The sequence below is a fragment of the Thalassophryne amazonica genome, chromosome 19, assembly GCF_902500255.1.
Source record: "Thalassophryne amazonica chromosome 19, fThaAma1.1, whole genome shotgun sequence".
Lineage (NCBI taxonomy): Eukaryota > Metazoa > Chordata > Actinopteri > Batrachoidiformes > Batrachoididae > Thalassophryne > Thalassophryne amazonica.
This window is the reverse complement of record NC_047121.1, coordinates 64,110,265-64,134,949: the sequence shown is the minus strand read 5'-3', so window position 1 is coordinate 64,134,949 and position 24,685 is coordinate 64,110,265. Positions and strand designations below refer to the sequence as shown.

At 43.2% G+C, this 24,685-nt stretch overlaps 1 protein-coding gene across 5 annotated transcripts in view; it reads left to right on the top strand.

Annotated features, from left to right (window-relative positions):
* Positions 1 to 24,685, top strand: part of esrrb (estrogen-related receptor beta) — a 215,168-nt gene that overhangs the window by 67,888 nt on the left and 122,595 nt on the right. The window contains exon 1 of one of the 5 annotated variants that reach the window (XM_034159552.1): positions 8,588 to 8,687. The exons of the other annotated variants lie outside the window; for them this stretch is intronic. The gene's annotated coding sequence lies outside the window, so the exon portion shown is untranslated. Of the gene's footprint in view, positions 1 to 8,587; positions 8,688 to 24,685 lie in introns of those variants that run through there. 5 annotated transcript variants of the gene reach the window in all.

The window sequence follows — 24,685 nt, the reverse complement described above, 5'->3', positions numbered from 1 at the left end:
TTGTCACCCAGCACGGCACAGCCACTCCAAAGTCCATTCGAAGATTTCAAAAACCACTTAGGCCTCCTGTCCATATTTGTTAAGCAAGTAAATCTAAGGGCTGCGGCGCACTGAATTCAGAGAGAAAGGGGAGACGGTGATGCAGAGAACATTGGGGGGAGCTGGGGGGTCTCCTAAATGAAATTTCGGCAAGGGTGGGATGGAGGTGGCTGACAGCAGGTGGAGGGAGAGAGACTCGGCCCCTCTGATTTGCTTTCAGTCATGTAAAGAAAAATGTTTGGCTTTGAATTATGCAGCATTTTTGACCATGGCTGGAGATTGATGTGCGATTCCTCTGATGCTCGGACCTGATTTTCCTAGTTGTACCTGATGTGTTTCTGGATGTCGTGCACTCTCCCGCCCCTCACAGTCTCTTCGCTGAATTTCTTTTTCACTGGATTACCAACAGTGTAATTGGGTTAGGGAGCTGTACGGAGCAGCGTCCACTGCACAGGAATGCTTTTGTTCAAATCCATCAAAACTCCTCGCTCAACAAAAGTCAACATAACAACGCACACGGATCTGGTATTAGCAGCAACGCTGATTTGAGAGCACAAATATGCAACTTATAGGGTTTCTGATGTCTCCATTCTAAAACATCAAACTAAATTTTTTTCAGTCTTATGGTATTCAGTCACAGATGTTGTTTTGACAGAAAATTTCAGATTGAATTTCAGAGTAATTTGCCTTGAACAGTAGATTTGTGAGATTTCTGGACGGATGCACTAACGTGCTTGACTAATGAACTGATGGAGACATTCAGTCGTCTTAGCAGTGACATTCGTGCCTCTGGGTCCTTGGCCTTTGAGATCAGGAGAGACCTGGTAAGAACTTATTGAGTCAGAGGTTTTTGGTGATGCTGATGTCTTTGCGTGAGACTGACATCCCAAGTCTTTAGGGTCATGGTGCCTCCAAGCTGACTTTATGGGTGTGAGACTTAGTCCCAAAGATACTCTGTGTCTTCGGAGGATCCTTTGGTACAGCTGGAATGACTTTTGATGAGTATCACTTGCATTGTGAGGGAATATCAACTATGAAATTGTGGATATTTTGTGTGTTTTTCTGTGCGTGATCCAGCACGCAAGTGTGTCATTGGGGACCACGGCTTGAGAAGGCTAACGGGACATCTATGGTTCATTTGGCTGTGACAGATAGAAGATGTAAGTCCGATATAGGCCCTGAGGCCCATTGATGCCGGTGCTTATCTCTGGATTCTGTAGCATCAAGCGGGTGAGAGTTTATGACTCCCCCCTGGACAGGATGCAAGTTACTTCCCCAGTTGATGCTACTTTCCATTTGCAGCTTGTCCAAGTACTCAGACAGCGTGAGCAGGATTCCAACCCAGGTCTACTTATTGGCAGGCCAGCTCCTTATCCACTCAGCTAGCTGCTCTGCGACAGAGAAATGGAGATGGATCAGTTGTCTGCCTGGGTGGTTACCTTTGTGGACTCAGGGTGGTTCCGTTGAATGGTGCATGTGCTGATATTCAGCACCAGTGCATGCTTCCAGCCTTGGTTGGACTTCAGGACATATCTATTTGGGATGCATCCACTTGGGAGGACTCCTGATACCATACTCCCAGACTTCATTTGACATGCTGTGTTTACAAAGGTGACTTTTGAAATTCCGACTGCAGGTCAAGTCTGGGAGCGCTGCACTGGCACTGCACATTACCACATCCACCACACTATAGAACTGCCTTGAGTTCTGGTTGGCAACCACTCAAGCAAGCAACCTCTCCATCACCACCTCCTGGAAGTAGTCACCTTATTACTGCAGCCAGGTGATTCATAGGTATCCCACTGACCTTTGCAGTTGCTAGGCTCCTCAGCTTAGCCACCTGCACGCTGGATCATACACAGAGAAGCGCATCACATGTCCATAATGTCGTAGCTGATGCAAGTAGTACACCTCATCTGATTTTCCCAAAGTAACCATTTCACACAAAGTAAAGCCTTGATACTACAGATCTCTGCAGCTTTACCTGCCCTTGGTTGTTCCTCAATCTTTGCAGTCTCTCTGAAGTTTGGAGGTTCACAGCTAACTGGTGAATCAGACACTAGAACCCTGGCACTGAAGATGTCCAACATCCTATCAGTTAAGATCAACCTTATAAAACTGCTTAAAGTAGCCAGTGCAACAGGACGGCGCAGCACAGTCATCTGTCACAACCACACCATCACTTGCCAAGACTGTGATGGGATGAGGTGTAGGATCGGAGGAGCACAGTTCTCCGATTCCTGTGGAAGCAGGTCTAGGGTCACTGGGCCACAGATGGTTTGTCACCTACTCACATATTCCTCTTGCAAACACTTAGTTGTCTACCCTCAGTGCCAAAACATCCCACCTTTTCAGCTTTTTACAACCTAACTTCTGAGCGCAGATCGCCGTCAGTCGCCGTGGGCCGTCCTTAAAGCGACACTATCAGACCAAAATCTCTCATCAGCCGTTAAAATTTTTACCGAAAACCAGCTGAATTTATCGAATGGTGTCCACTCAGTTGTGCCTTAGAGTTTTTGAAAGATTTTGATCAAACAAAGCAGCAGTCTCTGAGCCATTCCTAAACTGAAATGAAAAAATCGACGAGAGGGTGGACGACTCCTCACTCAAAGCCTGCCCACAAGCGAATGTTGTAACCAACAGGCGTGAAAAAACTCTCGCATGCCCACGAGGGTTCAAGCATGTCTGATGTAATCACACGTGATTCAAATCCATATAGTTTTGAAAAAATAATAAGGTCGGATACTTTTCTAACAGACCTCGTACCTGAGATAATATGGCTTGCTGTGTGGTAAACTGTAGTAACGGACACCCAGAGAAGTCTAGTATTTCCATCCAGTGAAAGTTTTATATTATTTAATTTCCATGTTAGCATTGATAGCACTGTTAGCTTGATGAAATTAACTCCACTTTTATTCCACAGATACTGAGGCAATAAGCTGCTTATAATTTTTATATTAAATCCCACAGGATTCCGGTTTAGCTTTAACGTCTTTCACTTTTGAAAACGTCAAGTCCAAACAGACGGATAAAGTATTCATACATTAAGGTCTTGGAAATAAAGCAAAATTGTAAAATGTATGTTTTGGATGTTCAAATGGTAATGCTGCTAATACTGCTAATGCACTTCAGATCTGCTTCAGAGTTGAGGATCTTTATCAGGATGATCTTATTAACCAAGCAGCTCCTGAATGTCATTCCCACACAGATAAAAAAAAAGGAAGTGTGTTTTAATGAAGTGTAATATAATTTTAAATGTGAGTCTGTCTCAAATTAGCAGCAGCCGGGTCGTGACGGCGCCACTGCTTTCATCGGTGACCTCAAACAAGCCTCACCTGTCAGGCAGTAAAAGAGCACGCAGGGCTTTCAATTACCACTAGTGGACATGTCCATGTCCAACATGACGAGACGTAATAATAAACACGGAGACACGTAACACTGATCAAATAACAGGGTGCAACAATACTTCAAACTCTGTCTGCCCCTTTGTTTATTAAGAGTTGCAATAGAACCACAGATAAACACATTTCAAAATATGATTTGTCTGTTTTCTAGTTCATTCTGATCATTGTATTGATCGATTGCCAATATCAAATATTGGTTTTTGGAGATTTTGCTCTGGCTTGGCCTACTCTGGCAGTTATAAGATGCTATATGTCATGGGTCCAGGTCAGGTCTGGGTGCGTGCACTGGCAGGTTGTCTTATCCAACACAATGTGGAACTGGTTGGCACCCATCTAGACAAACTGTCCATCCATAACTCTGGAAAGTAACCATCGATCTGCTGCAGGTGCAACGTAGGTATCCCATTGGCCTTCTCCAGCCACTGGGGGCCTTGACGCTGGATCATGCCTAGAGAAAAGCACCACATGGCCCAAATGTCAAAGCTGACGTTCCCTGACAAAGTGATACTCCTTATCTGAGTCTCTGTAATGGGTTATAGCTTGAAAATTACCAAAAGACCACTGATTAGCCTCTACCAAGGTCCATAACATCCTCTCTTATAATTTGAAAGTTCCTGAGGTGCACTGGGGTTGGTCCTTATCCCCTGATACTGTAGCCTAAACCAGATGAGAGCCCATGATGCTTTCTGGATGGGGCACCAATCTGTCATGGGTCACTTTCCCATTTAAAACTGGGTGGACTGGGAAAATGCAGATGAATGTCTTGTCCAAGGATACAGGCAGGTGGGCATGACCAGAATCGAATCCAAGTCTACATATTGATAACCAACTCTGATCCTACTGAGGTCTACCTTGTCGTACTGTTTTATAATGTGAAAAATAAGAATGTTTTAATTCAAGCAAAATCTAAACATTTAAATCAGAATCACCACCTAAAGACAAATCAACTGTGAATAAAAAGAATGTTAAACCCAACATGTTGGTTGAAAACCTTCTCGTTGAGGAACATGCATTACTTAATATGTTTCTGTACAGGACCGACCACAACCAAATAGTTCACCTTAAAAGGTGTGACCTTAAATAATAAAGATGCTTGTCTTGACACTACGGTTGATGTTGCTTGGTAATATACTGCAGCGGAAGGGCAGAGCCGTTGTCTGCGTTCTGCACCTTCACCAGCCGTTCAGCCTGAAGTCTATAAATCCCAGCGCGGCGAGCAATCCAGGAGCTGAAATAGTCTACGACCAGCTCACCGGACACCGGTATTACCTGCGCTCATACTATACGCCATGTGAGCCTCAGATACTTGTCTTGTTAGGGTGTTTATGCTTGTGCATGAGCAGTTCAACCTTTGCGCTTGGCGGTACTTCGATTAGCTTGTAGTTCCACCGTAATCTCTTGGGCGACTCGCCTTCTCAGTCACTCCACCGCCCCCCATCCCGCCACATGCCACCAGGCTGTGCATATACAAATCACTACGGCCTTGTTAACATAGTTTAGTGAAGATGTCAGCTTTACGAGGGCTGGGATCCTTACTATGTGCGGCAGGGACAGCAGAGGAGGAGTAAACCCACAAGAGGAGTACGGCGGGGTACAGAAGCCACACACCATAAATTTTGGTGTGAGGTATATGGAAGTTGTGAAGTGACAGGCCGGACCTCTCTGGAATACTGTGAACCCCACTGTGATTTAACAGGGACACAGCAGCATACAGAAATGGACGCTCCGTTTGTCTGTCAGTTAGTGCATAGCCCAGAAACCATATGTGACTTATTGATGCCGCAAGGTGGAACTAAGTTTACAATGCATTTTGATTCCCTATATGTCTGTGGAAGTAAAATAGGGTGTGGACCTTGTGTTACCCAGGTCAGGTAGGTAATCTTAGACGTCAATGTCATTCCAATAGCATGTATCAGTATAGCTCAAGTAACAAAATAATGTAAACATGTTGAAGTGTCGGGCAGAAGCTTCCTGAATAGTATTGTTTCAAAAAGACATAGTGTAAATTGAAACAATCCCCAAGTGAGGTCTGGGAGTATGGGCTGGAGCCACTTGTTGTTGCATCCATCACACCGCGGACAGACAGCTGGTCCATCCGTACCTCTTCAGTGTCATAGCCAGGAGAAACATGGCATCCCTTGGGTATCTCCAGTTGCTGGAGATCTCAATATGGAAGGATAAAATGTGTAGCTGTTGCTTTTTCACAAATCAAGTGATTGTTGTTATCTGACTCTCCCTAAGTAACCACTGGTTTGACACAAAGCATTCCAGCTGTCCACAAGGATCCTCAGAAAAGACCTAGTACCAAAGACATCCAGTCGTCGCCTTAGGCCAATGGTTAGCGTCAAAGTCTCACAACCATACAGGAAGCACCAGGACCTTAAAGACTTAGTCCTTCATTGTCCTACAGAGATGTTGGCATAACCAAACACCCCTGTCCCAGGTGTCTCCCAGGCGTAAAGCCTGAGAACCCAGAGATATGGATGTAAGTGAAATTCTACAAGTTCAACACTTCCATCACATGGAGATACAACTCTGATGGCCAAGTCCAGTAAGTAATGGAAACCTGGATGTTACTCTTGATCCAGGAAAAATGAAAACCTGGACACTCCAATTCGTCACTGCGATCAGATCGCAACTTCGTCCATAATCGTAATCACCATTTGTGCTTTTCCAACGAGCAGCTGTTAAAAAGATTAATAATATTAAAGCTGTTTTTTAAAAACCTTTCCCATGAATTCTACTATATATATATATATATATATATATATAGTCTACTGTACTCGTATAATTTATTTTTTATTAAAATTGTTACTTACGTACTTACTGAAAAATGTATGTGGAATGTGTTTGTTTAGTGATAACTTAAGCCTTCATGTCCAGTTTGGAGCTAAATGAAATACACAAAAATAAAGATTTATTAAGGTTGAATGTATGATAATATTTTACTTGTACCAACTGTCAGAAAACTGTTTAAAATTTCAGGAAAATGAGTTTGCTTCAGGTTGAGACATTCTCAGGTTCATCAGTGACAATAAAAAACACTGATATTTAGGCGAGATGTGGTTTGGAGGAGATGGAAAAGATCAGCTGGAGAGAGCACGTGAGAAATGAAGAAGTACTGAAGAGAGTTGGAGAAAAGAGAAGCCTAAAAGTTACAATCTGGAAGAGGAAAGCGCGATGGATTGGCCACATCATGAGATCAGAAGGAATGTTAAGAACAGTGCTGGAGGGGAGAGCAGATGGAAAGAGAGGGAGAGGAAGGAAGAGGTTGGCAATGCTGGACAACATACCAGAAGGGGCGTGGCTGTCACATCATAAAGGAGATGGCGATGGATCGAGAGAGATGGTGTGCGGTTGTGCATGCTGGACCTGCCCAAGAGCAGACCACCTAAGAGAGAGATTTAGGCAGACAAAGGACTTCATGTTGGATGTTTGAAAGTTGTTATTTCAGGAACACCATGAGGCGAGTTCCTGGGATTATCTCATGTGATGTCGCTAAATATGTAACTGTGGAAGGATTTGGGATTACTGAAAAATGCTGAACAACAAAAGACTATTTGTAGAGACTTGATCTTTTCACTTTGATCCAGATTTTGTGATTGATCTATACGAACTTTGATTACTGATTGCTTTGATCCCACAATCAGGATCACTAATTTGTTCAGCAATCAAGATAAAATATCAGGATCTGCTTTGTAATCCTGGTTACTTTGATCCTATAATCAGGATTGCTGATTTATTCAGCAATCTTAATCAAAGGTCATGCTCCAGTCTTTGATTCAGATTCATTTGATCCTGTATTCAGGATAACAGACAGACCAACAAGAGTTATGGAAAAATTTCTGAGATGTCAGGGATGACAGCCATCAGGAGTTATTAAGGTCAAAAGTCAGATGTCAGGATCTTTGCTTAAAATCAAATGTCAAGATCACAGGTGAGCTATCATGATCAAAGTCAAATGATCAGATCAAAGGTCAGATATCAGGATTGTCGCTTAGGATGAAATATTAAGACAATAAATGAGCAATCAGGATCAGGATCAAAGATCAGCAAATAGAAACAAAGTTGAGTGATCAAGATCAAAGGCCAGATATCAGGATTGTCATTGAGGATCACAAATAAGATCAGCAGTCCTAAACAAAGGTGACTAATCAGGATAACTGATCAGTTTCAGGGTCAAAAATCAGCTACAAAGATAGTCACTTAGGATCAAAGATTAGGTCAGTAATTTGGATCAAAGGTCAGTGATCAGGATCTGATGATGCTACAGCCACAATAAAAAGGAAGATGCAAGTAAAATGTCAACAGAGACGTGACTGGATGTCTGCTGGCAGAGGCGTGCACTCTGAATTCTCTATATACTTTATAGCTCACGTAAGACGGCTCATTTGATCAAGGCTGCAGGAAAAGTACATTCTCTGATTTTTGGTGCATGGTGTTTTGGTTGCTGGCATCATCATATTGTTAATCTCATTTCCCAATAATTGAAAATGAAAAGCAGCTCTGAGTTTATCAGGCAGATAAATGGGCGGCCCTTCCTCGCTGAAGATCTAATATGTCATGTGTCAAGGCAGTGCTTTACCTGCCGCCAGTTAATAACCGCGGCGAAGGGACTTATGATTTAGGAGAGCCGGGCTCTTGTTTGCCTTACCAAACACCTGATGGCTTCCTTAATTAACCGCCCATAATTAGTGGCCCCCGCCATGCCAGGTAGGAGCGGTTCAGCAGAAATAGGAGCGTTAGATGCAGGAGGAACTCCATCAGGGTTGACCTTTTTTGGGGAATTACTCATATTAAAGATTTAATTCAGAATTCAGTGAAAACTTCATTTTTTGTTCTAATGGTGAGGTCTCTCTTGTCTCCAGTCTGGAATGGGTTCTAATCCCTGCCTGCAAGTCCTTAATGATCACCTTTATAAATTAAAGAATGCACATGCTTGATTTTTTTTTTCTTTCTTTAATCTTCCTGTCCAACAAGTTGAAGATTAGATTTTTTGTAATCACCTCTGGAATATTGGTTAAAAGGTATCCTCAAATATGCTAATTGAAATGTGTAACGTATTCTGTTCATTTTTATGGTATATTATTGCATAGGGATTACAATACAGAGTTTATTGAACAAATGTCTTTTCTTCCTCGAAGGTGAAAAACAATCTCAGCTATTCACCTGCTGGTCGGGAGACGGGTACTGCCTTTGGTGTGTGATGGATACGGACCCCGGGACAGAAAAGACAATGTAATTGTGAGTGTAGTCATCCTGATAAAGTGCCACTGAATAGATTAAGTGTAGGGTTTTGTTACACAGTAATGTTTTAAAATGTGTAATCCTGCAGGTGATTTGATGCTTGCTGAAGGACGGGTGGACCCCACAGTACTGTCCTTATTCTGCACCCCCATCTCTGTTTCAGGGAGACTGACACATTTAATCATTTAAATTGGCTTTTGATAAAACATTCATCACCTGAAAGTCTTATTTTTTCAGTCAAAACAGATATCTATAAATTGATCTTAATTTACTACAAATGTAAAACAAAATGGCTCATTTCTCAAGTATCTGTGCTTTCAAGTTGGTATTTATTATGGGCACCTGCAGGGGCGGATCTAGCGTTGGGGGGGGGGGGCGTTGTGACTTGGTTAGGTGTGTCAAAGCATGTCCCTAGGGGTCTGGATGCATGCTTCCTCATAAAAGTTTGATAATGTATATAGTCTTTGTCCTGCACATCGAAGGCAATCTGGAGATACGGTCTCTTTAGTCATCATTTTTAACTCACAATTTTTATTTTATACACTGGAAATAGTCTGAGGATAGTGACTTCAGTCAAGTGAGCTGAACTGTGCACGGCAGAAACTAATTCTGCATGCAGCAGCGTTAATCAATGAACCTTTGTTTATACAAGACCTTTCCCATATTTTACTTTTGGTCAATATCTCGGGGGGGGGGGTACAACCCCGCCTCCCCAACCCCCTGCCTCAAAATCCACCTCTGACCTGATTCATCTTTGCAGTTGAGTTCATCTGCCAACCTAGGGTTTGATTCCAGGTGTGTCCACTTCAGGACACATGTCTGTCTTTCACACTACCTAATCTCTTTGGGTCCTGAACGGCAACCACGGGGCACTTGAAGGCCGAGAACACACGTTTCCCCTGGCTATGGCAAATCGATGCTTACTTTTGAAATTTTGGGAAAGAACTGGTTGCCTGCTTGGGTCTCAGTCTACCCAGGTAGGCAAGTATATCAGTACCAGCCTTGGATTAGCTGCATTTATTTATTTATTTTTTTAATGTGGTGCTACTGCTTCATGCAACAAAAAGTAAAATTACTTAATCTATCCATTATTTATTTATAATACAAACACCACATGAGCAAGCAGAAACTAGCAAGCAAATTAATGTTGTTGTACGAGGCACAAATATTGGGTAAACCTCTTGCCACCACTGAACAGATGATCATATATGAGGTAAACATGCAATGTAATTAAATGTAGGAAAACTCAGTGCATTATGTATTTATCACACAAACATTTTGTTAGCAAGCACAAGCTTACAGGTTAATTAACGTTATTGTTTGAGGCACAAAACTTGAATAAACTGCTTCTTGCTGCCACTGAACAGCTAAACGTGCATTGTAGTTAAATGTTTGAAGACTCTTTTGTAAAACATTTGTAAAGGATAATAGCCTTAGCTGATTTGTATGAAAGTTACATTCCCGCTTTTTATTCCAGAGCATGGTCTTTCAGTTTGAGAGCAGGATTTCTTAAATTCACTCAATCTCTAAGACACAGAAAATCTCTCACATTAAGATCTTCTTCATTATTTTATTTCATAGTGGTTGGCATCCAGCTTAATGGTGCATTATCACCTCCTGTACTGAAATGTGAATCACAGTACCTCATTCACTACATAGGAGCAGCTTGTCACACATGTAGATGGCACCATCCTTTGGCCATAGATGACAATACAGCATTTTTTTCCCCCATATAAAATTCACATCAGAATATAAATTGCAGGACCTCCCCAATTTGTGAAAATAAATAAATAAATGCAATTTATAATCTGGAAAATAAGGTATACCAGTAAGACCTTTAATCCCCCAACATCACATTTCCTGGTTTTATTCTTATTTATTTAGTTTTAGTTTATGAATAAAGTGCACATCTTCATGCATTTCCACACCATGAATGAATGAAGAAAATACCCTGCTTTGATCTCCAGTGCAACCACCTGGTCTCATTTCATCGTGCACATGCACATACTCCACCGCCGCATGCATGCATTTATTTATTCGTTATATTTCCTAATTCAGTTTGACGAATGAGTGACAGCTTGACACTTCATTCGGCAAGATTAATAGAACGACACAATATTTACGTGGCAGAGACAGCCAATTATCCCACCATCTATCATCCAGATTATCTTCCTGATTGAAAACTACTCGTCCATGTAATCGGAATTATTTGGAATTAGAAGGGAATTTATGGCTTCTTGTTTCACTTTTCCTGGACTGGTGGTAAATTAGAAATATTAGATACATAAAGAGAATATAGAGATGAAGTGGGATAAATTGAAGCTGAGAATTAAATATCATGCTTGCTGCTTTATTTTTAATTTTTTTTACTTTTTCTTCCTTTTGCTTCACTGTTTCATAGGCTATCTTCACATATTAACACACAGGTTACACTTTACATTGATATTATAATTCAGATTTATAAGAGGAGACGTCGTAATGTTTGTCCATTAATGGGACCATTTAGAATTGAAAAATGGGCGTCGTTGTGTGATTGAGTCATGAGTTATTTAATCAGAAAGCAGAATTAGACGTGTTTGACTTTGAAGACAGTAATGGGTAGATCTTATCGACAGAGATAGCTTTGTGTGTATTGATCTCCAGCTACATTTTTAAGTGTCCGTCTCACGCCACCATTCGTTTTGTCTGTCCTTCATCTTCTGCTGATTAATTCAACCCTCTCATTCTGTCTCACCTACTATACTTAGCGTTCTGTTTTCATACATCACCTTTTTGTGCCAATTTCTTCTCAAACCTTCATTTAGCTAATCTCTCTATCACATTATTGCCTTTTAGTATATCTACTTTTCATAACCAAAATGCACCCACTTTATCTTTTAACAAGCATTTGGAGAATTCATAGTCTCACGATCTCCCCTGCATGTGTTGGCGACTATTGCAAACCCAGTAGCATCCATCCATTTTCTATACCCGCTTAGCCCAATGAAGGGTCGAAGGAACGGTTGGAGCCTATTCCAGCACTTATAGGGTGTGAGGCAGTGTACACCCTGGACAGGATGCCAGTTTGTCGCAGGGCCACATATAGACAAACACCTTCACACCCGCACACACACCTGTGTTCAGTTTAAAGTTCCTGATCCATCTAACCTGTATATCTTTGGATGTGGGAGAACATGAAAACTCCACACAGAAAGGCCCCATTTGGGAAGCGATCCCATGACCTTCTTGCTGTGAGGCAACAGTGCTAACCACTAAGCCACCGTGCTGCCCCAAACCCAGTAGCAGAGATGGAAAATTATTCTTCAGTTGATCACAACAAATCACAATCGAAAGAAGCACATAAAGTTAGAAACTATTCATGAAAAGACTTTACATGTCATGATCATGCAGGCAAGTCTTCCTGGTCACCAGTTAGGTATTGCCACCTGTCTGCCAGAATGCCCTCCATTCTACCCAGTCAGCGTACAGGGTGGTCCTCTCGACATCTTCCAATGATGAAGCTCTAACATTGATAGCGTCCCTGATGTTGTCTGTCCAACTCTTTCTAGTTCTTCCTCTGGATCTCTTTGTTGTAGGTCACCACCCAGGACGCCTCACCAGGGTCTTGATGGTATCCATTCTCTTGATATGTCATAGCTGGCTCTGCTGAATAATTCTTAACACACTCTGGACCCTCAGTTGCTCCCTGATGTTTTCATTGCTGAGTCGATCACGCCTGGTCAGTCCTCTGAAACTCCCAGGGCTCTCATCTCCACAGCCTTGACTGTACTCTTTGTGGTCAGCGACCCTACCTCATAGCCATAGAGTAGAATGGGCTGCAAAATGGAGGTGTTCGTAGCCACCTTCACACCTGCTGGTATATCTTTGTCCTTGAAGAGAGAGTTCTTGACGTACTCTCCTATCCTCCCGTTGGTGGTGGTCTCCATAACAGTGGTGTTGTTGGACAACTCCCAGGTACCAGGTACACCCAGGCCCTTGCTCTCTCGCCTTTGAACCACTGCTTCGATTGGTTCAAGGTTCAAAGTAAAGCCGCGCTGCAGAAAAGTTGTTTACGGACCCGCTGCAGGGTCTGTAATCAATAGAGAAATTATCATTTTCCTGACAAACACCCCCCAAAACAACGGCCACTCTGAAGGACCGATAACAGAATCGTTAAGCACAAAGCTTATTGATGTCGGTGGATCGAGTCATTTCTTAACGATACCCGAAAGGAAACGGTTCTCGATACCCATCCCTAGCTGCTAAGGGGTTAGCTCATTGCCTTTAGAGGAACAAACCAGAGCTAACGTGCCATTCTAACGTGCAATTCTTACAACAGGAATATGGCACGACACAAATTTAAAACAAAAGAAAATGTGATACAGGCTGTACTGATTGCTGGGGTTGATTTTGTCGCAGAGTCGGAACTGACCCTTTACTGAGTATTAAATGCCGACTGAAGCCAGCTCGAAATCGTGCAAGGTTTGTGAAACAGTCCTCCGTGAAATGTGCAGAGCAAAGAAATAGTCGGCGGTTGTATGTACTGGGGATGCGGTTAAAAAGGAATAAAAGCCAATGATCGTGTACATTGCTTTCCGTGGGAAGATCATAGTTCGCTAAAACAGCCTGGGAAAGCACACCTGTAGCTCGCCATTGCTTCTTTTCGAGTGTTACGAATGGGTGGGCACAACCTTATGAATAATTAATTTCGAAGGGGCGTGTGTGAAAGGGTGTGGGTGTGTGTGTGTGTGGGGGGGCTATTGGTGAAAAAGTGACGTAAGTTTTCTCTCAAAAACGGATTGGCCTGTTTTCTAGGGGCAATTCAAAAAAGGAGAAATACTTGAAATAGAGGTTCTGAAACTTGCTGGCACTTCGTGTGTATTCCCCACAGCGGGGAGACTCTGAACTAACACCAGAAACATGAAAAAGATGATTTTGATTCTCTATCCCATTTAAGGAAGTACAAGATCTGTCACATCCACATTGGCTTTGTTTTTCAACACTGGAGGTTGCCGCTTATGTCAGACTGACTAACTGGTAACAGAGTACTCGTGAATACATAATGAGCGGTTGTTTGACTGAACAATTTGTGTTGTCATCTGGTGGAAAAGCGAGTTAGTAAAATGTGCACTGGACATTTTGCAACTGGACATTTTGGCAGTGTGGCTGTCATGGCTGACAGTAAAGCAGCAGCACATCAGCATGAATCAATACACTCTATTTCTACAGAAACTTTAGTAAATTACAGTAGACTTATAATGCGATCTGTTACCAAAGTGGTCAATAGCTGAAGCAAAAATAAAAACACCTGATATTTGTTACGGTACATAAATTGACTGAGCATTTTTCTCTCTCGGTCTTTAGTAATGAAATTTGGAAAATGACATTTCATCCATTTAGTAAATCCTGGCCCGTCTAAAAGCCGAGCACTCAGTCATTTCTTCTTTTAGAAATGGCGAAAATTGCCACATAGAACAATGTTGCTGAGGTTTGATATTTATCGGCTGCTGCGCGTTCAGACTTGTAAAATAGGATTACGCCGTCCCGATATACGTAGTGCCTCGACTACTCGCTTGTTTATTTTTAGCGTCTTATTAGGGGAGCTGAAAAACGTCAAAGAGTGCCAAAATTATCCTGCAAATTGCTGACGAGGATATATGGAAGGTCTCCAATGGTTATTCCAAGCAATCTGTCTGCATTGTGGCACAATGTGACTGCTGCGCTTGCGATACCAAACAAGGGGACCTTAGTGTGACGGAGAGGAGAGACGCGCTAAAAGTCAGACGCGCGGCCCGGACAGGATCACCAGCGTGCATACGTCACGTCCACGTGACATCAAATCTTGTGGAATTATTAAAAATAAAAAGCTACACAAAAGAGACAGCTGTGGTGATATTTATAAGTTAACATATTTCAAAATTTGCTCACAAAAACAAATTTTAACTGCTTTTTCCTGACCACGGTCTGAAAACACGATGCTGCAGGAGTCGTCAGTATTTTTGGTCAATCTCACGAGTTGGCAGAGTTGGTTCACTCTGCCGGTCGACTCCTTTGACCCCAGGGAGCAAATTAACAGCATGGAGTGCGTCTTCCCTGTAACCTTTCAGCATCCTGAATGACATTTGTGCTTCCCTTTGCCTTTGGGCCTGGGTGCACAGCAGCCGGAGAGCGGGATGCAGAGAGATGCCGCGTACACTAAGAAATGTGTGCACGTGTTTGCGTCTCGGTCATTCGAGCTGTTCTGTGGCTGCTTCCTCTGTTGTCAATCTGAAAGTGTGCAGCAGTGGGGTCGTGACCCCAGAACATGGTGCAGATCTACAAACCCAATGAGACAGAGGATAAATCAAAGCTGATAAATCACAGGTTTGTTTCGTTATCAGCGCACTGAAAGTGTTAACAACTGTCTGAATTATACGTATGTAATTTCATTTGTTGAAATTAGTTTAGAGAGGTGAGTAGCCTTGAATAAACTGAACAAACTGTCGTCTTTATTCACGCATGTTAATATTAGGCAAAAGTGCAGATAAACAAATAAAGAAAACATAAAAAAAACAGGATAGGCATATAAAATTGATTATGTCTGCATTGTCATTAAAATTAAGATTCTCATAGAGGATAAAACCATCTCTGGCCTCAATTATCTCTTAAAATATGCAAAATAATTTATTTAAAACTTTTTGACATCATTTTGGCCACTAATAAAGTAATATTTTCTGCTTTGTCTATTGGTTTATTAACAGAATTACTCAGTTTGTTGAACTGGTTTCATGAAACAATGAAAATATTATTATTATTATTAACAATGCCAGACTCAGCATCTTATTATTGAAACAGTTTTTTTTTATACTTTGGTGGAATGTTGTGAATCAGTAATTATTTATTTTAATCAATTCACTAATCATTCAATTCAATTACAGATTCCTGTAATGTTTCAGCCAGATTAGAGGGTGAATAAACTTATGAGCCATCAACGGGTCCAAAATGGACTCATGGCGGGCGTGCTGTCTGAAGACGGGTCCAAAGCAGAGTTGATTTCGGCCACAATACGTGATCTTCATCCATTCTCTATCTGCTGCGAGGTGGAAGTGGACTCTGATCCGGAACCGTTTAGCGGATCTGTTCCGAACCTTGTGATACAGCTGCAGTGGATCCGAGATGGAGTCTGTCTGCTGTCGGGGTAAATTAATTTTTTTTTTTTTTATTTAAAAATATTACACACACATATGCTATATCTCCCATCTGGAGTGGGATCTCCACGGGATCCCTCATGAAGAGTTAGAAGATGCGGTCAAGGATAGGGGAAGTTTGGGATGAGCTGGTTGGTCTGCTGCCACTGCAACCCAGAACCAGACAACAGAATATCAGTGAATTAGCGTACAGAAGGACTCCGTTTAACATCTTTGAATTTTACCTCGCTGTCTCTCTTGTAGGCAGCACGGTCGGTGGCTTAGTGGTTAGTACTGTTGCCACATAGCAAGAAGGTCACGGGATCGATTCTCACCTGCGACCTTTCTGTGTGGACTTTGCATGTTCTCTCCGTGTTTCCATGGGTTCCCTCCGGGTGCTCCGGCTTCCTCCCACATCCAAAGACATGCAGGTTAAGTGGATTGGAAACTTTAAATTGTCTGTAGGTGTGCGTGTGGGGTGTGAATGTGTTTGTTTGTCTTTTCTGGCCCTGCGACAGACTGGTGTCCTGTCCAGGGTGTACCCTGCCTCATGTCCTATGACTGCTGGGATAGGCTCCACCCCCCCGTGACCCTTAATTGGAGTAAGCGGTTGAAGATGAGTGAACTAAAGTTTTATTTATTCATTTATTTCTGAACTAATGCATTGATGCCATTGCACCTTGAGTGGAATGAACATCTGTTGGCAGTATCTGCCTGTCGTTTTATGCTCTGTACATCAGTTGGACACTGAGCTGCTTCTGATCTGCATCATTTTCAGCAGAGTGGCCACAAATACATCTTCTCTGCATCCAGATTGCTTCCCCTATAATGATGGGAGTGGATTATACATCCCTTATTACTTGTACAACAAGCGCAGCAGAAGCTTCGAGCGGCGAAGGAGACATTGTGGACCGGCTGAAGGTGTGTGTGCGGGAGAAGAGAGCTGGAAATCCGGTTGGGTATATGAACCTTCCAGGCAAGCTGTCACGGCGCTAATGGAAGAAGTGGAGCAGAGGGTCAGGAGTCTTCAGCACCTGTGTAGAAGATTAATGACCACAGAGCCAGCGGAGGGAAAGATGGACAGAAAAAGAGAAAGAGACAAAGGGAGAGGAACTCTGAAACAGCCCTGTCTAACTCAAAGGTCAAACATGTTTGACCTTTGCTAGGCGGGTACAATATTAACTACAGTAAGTCGGCGCACTTTCTGCACTGCGGTGCAGCGAGTCCACAGAATTAGCTCATAAAATCAACCAAATATTTGCAGAATTCATTTTGCCGGACCCACGTTAGAGCATCGAGATTCGTATTCTGCACAAGCTGTGAAAAAGGCGCTCTCAGGCAGCCACGACGGCGGAGCCCTTTAGGATCACCTCAGTCGCATGTAATGCCGCAGAAAAGAGATATCATCATTATCTCGACACAAAGGCGGCCCTCACATTGTTAAAACAATTTGCTGCAGCTAATGTCTGCTGTCAGAGCAGCGCTCGGGTCTGCTTCCGGGAGTTAAGTTGTAGGGGATTTTTTTTTCCTGCACCCCACCACTGCCTCCTTCCCGCCTGCCTGGGGAATCACAGCAGGTACGAGGCTCATTTCCTCATCAAACACAGAACGAGTGATTTGGAATATTTATGAGGCTCCCAATTTAAGTTAAACATTTAACAAAAAAGCATCCGATTAAAAATGAGACAGCAGAAAGGGTTAAAGTCCCTGTAGGCAGCCAGGGCTAAAAATTAAACACGGAATGCTGGAGATGAATTAAAGCAGCCGGCGTGAGCTGGGCGACGTTAACGCTGTAGAACCAGCGGTGATCTGCTATATATGTTGAAACAAAGCTTTACATGGCTGTGACTGGAATAGTAATGAAGATATATCATGCTTTGATAAAGTGACTGCAGGATCAAATCTGAATAACGTCCATAATAATGTGAGAACTTTCCATAAATGAAATGAACCAAACATCAAACAGAGACATGTGAATGACTTCATCAGGAGGAGAGAAAAAAAAAAGCACACAACATGCAGCTGTTGAGTAGTGCTAGTAAAACTGTTGAGGTCAGAGGTCGCGTGTAACACAATGCCATATTGACTTTATTGATAATCTGTGGCTCGTTTATATTCTTTCTCTCCTCTGGTGCATATATGAGCAGATCAGTGAGAGTCTAAGCAGGAGGAGGAGGGGTCAGCCGGCTCGCCTTACTTCTTGTTTAATCGCCAGTCTCTTGGGGACGCTCCCTCATCCTTCAGTCGGCCGTGAAAAAGTTGAAGTGCTCTGTATCGCCCGACGATGAGATGCTTGTCAGTATGTGTTTGTGTGTATGCTGGAGGAGCACGGGGGGGAACAACTCATTCCAATTAAAGTGGAACCCAGTAGAGGACATACCTGTACCCTTCTATCATATTAAATTATATTATAATTTAATATATCTATAGATTAATAAATCAATTTGAAAACAGCTATTTTATTGTACAGTTAGTTATTCATTTATTGTTTTACTATTACTATTTCAGTCCTCCATATATTACATCCTTTTGAACATGTGATGTGTGTCTTATATACACTCAACAAAAATATAAACGCAACACTTTTGGTTTTGCTCCCATTTTGTATGAGATGAACTCAAAGATCTAAAACTTTTTCCACATACACAATATCACAATTTTCCTCAAATATTGTTCACAAACCAGTCTAAATCTGTGATAGTGAGCACTTCTTCTTTGCTGAGATAATCCATCCCACCTCACAGGTGTGCCATATCAAGATGCTGATTAGACACCATGATTAGTGCACAGGTGTGCCTTAGACTGCCCACAATAAAAGGCCACTCTGAAAGGTGCAGTTTTGTTTTATTGGGGGGGGATACCAGTCAGTATCTGGTGTGACCACCATTTGCCTCATGCAGTGTAACACATCTCCTTCGCATAGAGTTGATCAGGTTGTCAATTGTGGCCTGTGGAATGTTGGTCCACTCCTCTTCAATGGCTGTGCAAAGTTGCTGGATATTGGCAGGAACTGGTACACGCTGTCGTATACGCCGGTCCAGAGCATCCCAAACATGCTCAATGGGTGACATGTCCGGTGAGTATGCCGGCCATGCAAGAACTGGGACATTTTCAGCTTCCAAGAATTGTGTATAGATCCTTGCAACATGGGGCTGTGCATTATCCTGCTGCAACATGAGGTGATGTTCTTGGATGTATGACACAACAATGGGCCTCAGGATCTCGTCACGGTATCTCTGTGCATTCAAAATGCCATCAATAAAATGCACCTGAGGTCTTCGTCCATAACAGACGCCTGCCCATACCATAACCCCACCGCCACCATGGGCCACTCAATCCACAACATTGACATCAGAAAACCGCTCACCCACACGATGCCACACACGCTGTCTGCCATCTGCCCTGAACAGTGTGAACCGGGATTCATCCGTGAAGAGAACACCTCTCCAACGTGCCAAACGCCAGCGAATGTGAGCATTTGCCCACTCAAGTCGGTTACGACGACGAACTGGAGTCAGGTCGAGACCCCGATGAGGACGACGAGCATGCAGATGAGCTTCCCTGAGACGGTTTCTGACAGTTTGTGCAGAAATTCTTTGGTTATGCAAACCGATTGTTTCAGCAGCTGTCCGAGTGGCTGGTGTCAGACGATCTTGGAGGTGAACATGCTGGATGTGGAGGTCCTGGGCTGGTGTGGCTAAACGTGGTCTGCGGTTGTGAGGCTGGTTGGATGTACTGCCAAATTCTCTGAAATGCCTTTGGAGACGGCTTATGGTAGAGAAATGAACATTCAATACACGAGCAACAGCTTTGGTTGACATTCCTGCTGTCAGCATGCCAATTGCACGCTCCCTCAAATCTTGCGACATCTGTGGCATTGTGCTGTGTGATAAAACTGCACCTTTCAGAGTGGCCTTTTATTGTGGGCAGTCTAAGGCACACCTGTGCACTAATCATGGTGTCTAATCAGCATCTTGGTATGGCACACCTGTGAGGTGGGATGGATTATCTCAGCAAAGGAGAAGTGCTCACTATCACAGATTTAGACTGGTTTGTGAACAATATTTGAGAGAAATGGTGATATTGTGTATGTGGAAAAAGTTTTAGATCTTTGAGTTCATCTCATACAAAATGGGAGCAAAACCAAAAGTGTTGCGTTTATATTTTTGTTGAGTGTGTGTGTGTGTATATATATATATATATATATATATATATATATATATATATATATATTTGTCCCTCTGAGCCCCATTGTTCATCATGACATTTTTCATATTTCTTATGGTCTTTGAAGTAACCATGTACACTAAATGCTTCTGTAAGTGAAGAATAACTATAAAGGTGCAAGACTTGCAGGTGCAGGGAAAAATCTGTCCATAGTGAGTAATAATGGCTTGAGGTTCAGAGAATCAATGAGAAACTGAGGGGAAAAACTGCACTAACTTGGTAAAAGTGACAAGCATTCCTTGGATCCACACTGGGAATTGGGACTCTTTTGGCCTATGCCCCACCCAACCAAATGTCATACAAATCAATCCATAAGTTTCTGAATAATCCAGGTGATAATCAAACAAAGCAATAGACACATAAAAACACAGCCTTCTTGGCAGAGGTAGTAATCTATATCTTGATCATGTCACAGGTGTGTAGAGACAGGGAGGTCTTCAGTACGAGGTGTCTTCCAACGATCCTTGGACTCTCCTGGAATGACTGTTGAACAAGCGTTGACTCAGTGAGACTCAGATGAGGGATACCACTTGCACTGTGAGAGAACACCAGCTACAGCACTTCAGGGCAAACTGTATTAATCTGCTCTGTCCTGGTCTACAACTGTACACTGGATAGATGGGAGTGTCAGTTCAAAGACAGCGTACACATACAGATTACAAATTGAATTTTCACAGCTGAGCTGAAGATGCTGTGATTTTCGTTAGGAGTAACAAGGATGGACAGGATTAGGAATGAACATAAATGAACAGCACAGGTAGGATGGTTTGGAGACAAAGCCACAGAGGTGAGATTGAGATGGTTGGGGGAAGTGCAGAGGAGGGTCCCGGGATATATAGGGAGAAGGATGCTGAGGATGGAGCCACCAGGCAGGAGGAGAAGAGGGAGGCCAAAGAGGAGGTTTATGGATGTGATGGAGGACATGTAAGTGGCTGGTGTGACAGGACGATGCAGAAGACAGGCTGAGATGGAGATGGACCCTATCCCAAAAGAAGAAGAGTTTTCGGTGTTACAAATTTTGGATTGAGATAGGACTTCTACTGGTCTGATGAATGTTTATTTCCAGTCACATTTTGAATTATACAGTTTAATCACAATACAACACTGTTGTGTCCCATCCCGAATTTTTGTTGATGATTGAAGTCTGCCTCCAAGATCTGATGGGGGGTGGGGGGAGATTCTGATTTTTGTACTCTGTCAGTTGGATGAGGTAATGAGAGTTGGGTAACCCCGGCTTCAGTGACTAAAAGTCCATACATGTATCATTTCTACCTGTGCACCTAAAACAGGTGATTTCATTGATTAGCTCATCTACCTGCCTGAAGAGTTGAACTAATTAGACTCAGCTGGTTTAGTGGGTGGATGGAACAAATATGTGGGAGGACTTTTCCTCACTGAAGCCGAGATTACCCAGCCCTGGAGGTAACCCAGCAGCTGGAGAAGGCAAATGGAACCCCATGTTTCACCTGGCTGAGGTAGATGATTAATTTCAAGAGCTGGAGATGGGCCGGTTGACTGCCTGGGTGGTTGCCAACAGGACCCAAGGTGGACAACCGGTCCATCCCCAGCTATTATTCTGACAGGCTGTCTGGCCATTGTCCAGATGTGTGCTGCCAATAGGTATTAGTCCAGCAACCAATCCAGAAGGAGAATGCTGAGTTGCATCCCAAGAACACCATATCTACTGTGAAGCATGGGGGAGGAAACATCATGTTTTGGAGCTGTTTTCCTGCAAAGGGGACAGGACGACTGATCCGTGTTAAGGGAACAATGAACATGGCCATGTATCATGAGATTTTAAGACAAAGCCTCCTTCCATCAGTGCGAGCATTGAAGATGCAATGTGGCTGGGTCTTCCAGCATGACCATGATCCCAAACACACCACTCAGGCAACGAAGGAGTGGCTCCATAAAAAGCATTTCAAGTTCCTGGAGTGGCCTAGCCAGTCTCCAGACTTCAACCCCATAGAAAATTTGTTGAGGGAGTTGAAAGCCCGTGTTGCCCAGTGACAGCCCCAAAACATCACTGCTCTAGAGGAGATCTGCATGGAGGAATGGGCCAAAATACCAGCTACGTGTGTGCAAACCTGGTGAAGACTTACAGGAAACGTTTGACCTCTGTCATTGCCAACAAAGATTATGTTACAAAGTATTGAGTTGAGCTTTTATTATTGACCAATTACTTATTTTCCACCATAATTTACAAATAAATTCTTTAAAAATCCTACAATGTGATTTCCTGGATTTTTTTTTTTTTTTCATTTTGTCTCTTACAGTTGAAGTGTACCTATGTTGAAAATTACAGACCTCTCTCATCTTTCTAAGTATTTAGTCAGGGACTGACTTAAGAGTATTCTAATGTCTCCTTCGTTGGTGCAAAGGGTTTCTCATTATTATCTTGTTGCCTGGAATGAAGGTCTTCCAAAGGCAGCCCTCCTATTGTGGCGGTGTGATCTCATTTTCTCAGCAGAAGGGTGAAACACTTGCCACCCTCTGATCCACCTGGCAGCAGGGGAAGGCTGGACCGAGACAAGCCGGCCAGCCTGCTGACCTCTGGGGAAAAATATCCCCAACTTGCACTGGGGAGAAAGCCTCTGCAGGCCGACTACGGGGCAAGACTGACTGAAGCAATATGGGCCTGATTAGCTGACACGGCGACTGGGTTTTTGCAAGCTCCCCTATTCTTCGGCGTAGGTGGGCAAAGGGGCAAAGCAGCTAAAATAGGAATGAACGTATCGATCCTGATAGCATTATGAGAGTGACACACCAGCTATTTTTACAAAGGGAACACTGCTGGCGAAGGCGATCTCTTTGTGACGTAGATAAGCTCCATATAGAAGATTGGAGCCAGTTGATGGGGAAAGAAAAAAAGTGCAGGTGCGATTTTAAGTACGTGAGGACAATGAATCCATACAGTGATACAATAAAGTTACAGCAACACGCATTGTCACGGTGTTCCAAAGCCATCCTCTTTCCTTGCTGCCCTTTAGTGCCCACAGGGAAGTGAGCTGCACCGTTTTTGAATGCGGCAGCCTACCGGAGTTCAGAGGAGGCTTATTCTCACTCATGCCACTCACTGAACTCCTCCACTCTTTTTGCATAAAGTAATTGCTGTTGGGGAGCGCATGCTGCAGAGAGTTGCGTAGGCTCTACAAGCACAGAGAGTGAGATTAGGCAATAAAACGGCTAAGTCAGTGCTACTTAGGCACTCCCAGATCCAGCGTCTGTCACTGTGCTGCAGTGGATGAGGGCTGACAGTGATGAATATTGGCCAAAAGTTGGTATTCCACATGATGATTTTCCCTAATGAGAATTGATGAATGCGGGAGGGAGGGACTGAGGATTGTGTGATGAGAAGAGGGACCACTCATTAGCAGCCAGTCATGCTAAGTTGAGCGGCTTTTAGGTGGGGAAAGTCTGCGCATTGTGCACAAACGTCACTTTACGCCGTCTTCAAGTTGCGTGTGTCAGCTCACACGTACAGCTTGTTATCTGTAGTAATCTCTGATTCCATATGCATGAAGCCGTGGTAACACCTGGCCGTCGGAGAGAGACGGGCCTCTGCTGCTGGAGCTGAAGCCACGTCAGCCTGAGCTGGTCTAGCAGATGGCAGTGCAGGTTTTGAAAACCCGTGGCCCAGAACGAGCCCCAGGCAGCCCCAGAGGCCGGTGCTCAGCCTAAGCTCCACATGTGACAAGCCGAGAAGGACATTAAGTGGGTAATAGTTAATAGTGAACCAGGTCATATACTACACAACCACCACTTTTGTGTGCAGAACTGGGCTGTGACCAAGCGGACGTTTAACTTTAAAATGTGCTAAATGGACAAAAAAGCCATTTGTAGGCTGTCGCAGCCTTGGATAAACATTATTCCATACTTGGGGTGATTTAATAGCTTGTTATGCGATGTGTGATAAAGGATATTGTTGGAAATGTTGCTCTTTCAGTCATATGACTGACCAAAGAATGCTATCTTGCTCATTTCAACATTTTCCACTATAAATGTTATTTGCCCAGGACCATGTGATGTGTCACTCCACTATGGTTAAGTATAGATGAAGAGATAGCTTATTTAATATCCAGGGGCTTATTTCACAGCGGCTGGCAGGTCACAGCATGATGACAGCTAAACAAGCCAGCCTACAGGATGGAACATAAGCCACGCAGAGCATGTCGGCTGTGGCCTGCACTTTCCTGGAGTGGACAGAGAATAGAAACACTCAGGATGGTGCATTAATATACATTTAGTGGGGAAAGCATATGTACATTTGGTTATATGGTTATGGCTGGTGCAGAAATGAAGATGCATCAGATTTCTAAATGCTTGTTACGCAGGTTTTGAAGCTTCACTAATCCCCTTAAATGCTCTAATCAAGAAATTTGGAGTTTCTTTATGTGCATCTTCATGCTCAGAGTACCGAAAGAGAGCTCTTGAACAGATGGATCACTGGGATAAAGAGTTGGGTGACCAATAATTAGTCCTGGGTTTGATTCCCAGTCCTATTACCTGTCTGTGTCCTTGGACAAGGCAGCTCTGTCCAATCACAATACTCTCCTTTCACCCTACTTCTTCATTCTTTGCCTTCATTTTGCCCATTTGTGTGAATGGGCGAAGGGTTAGAGT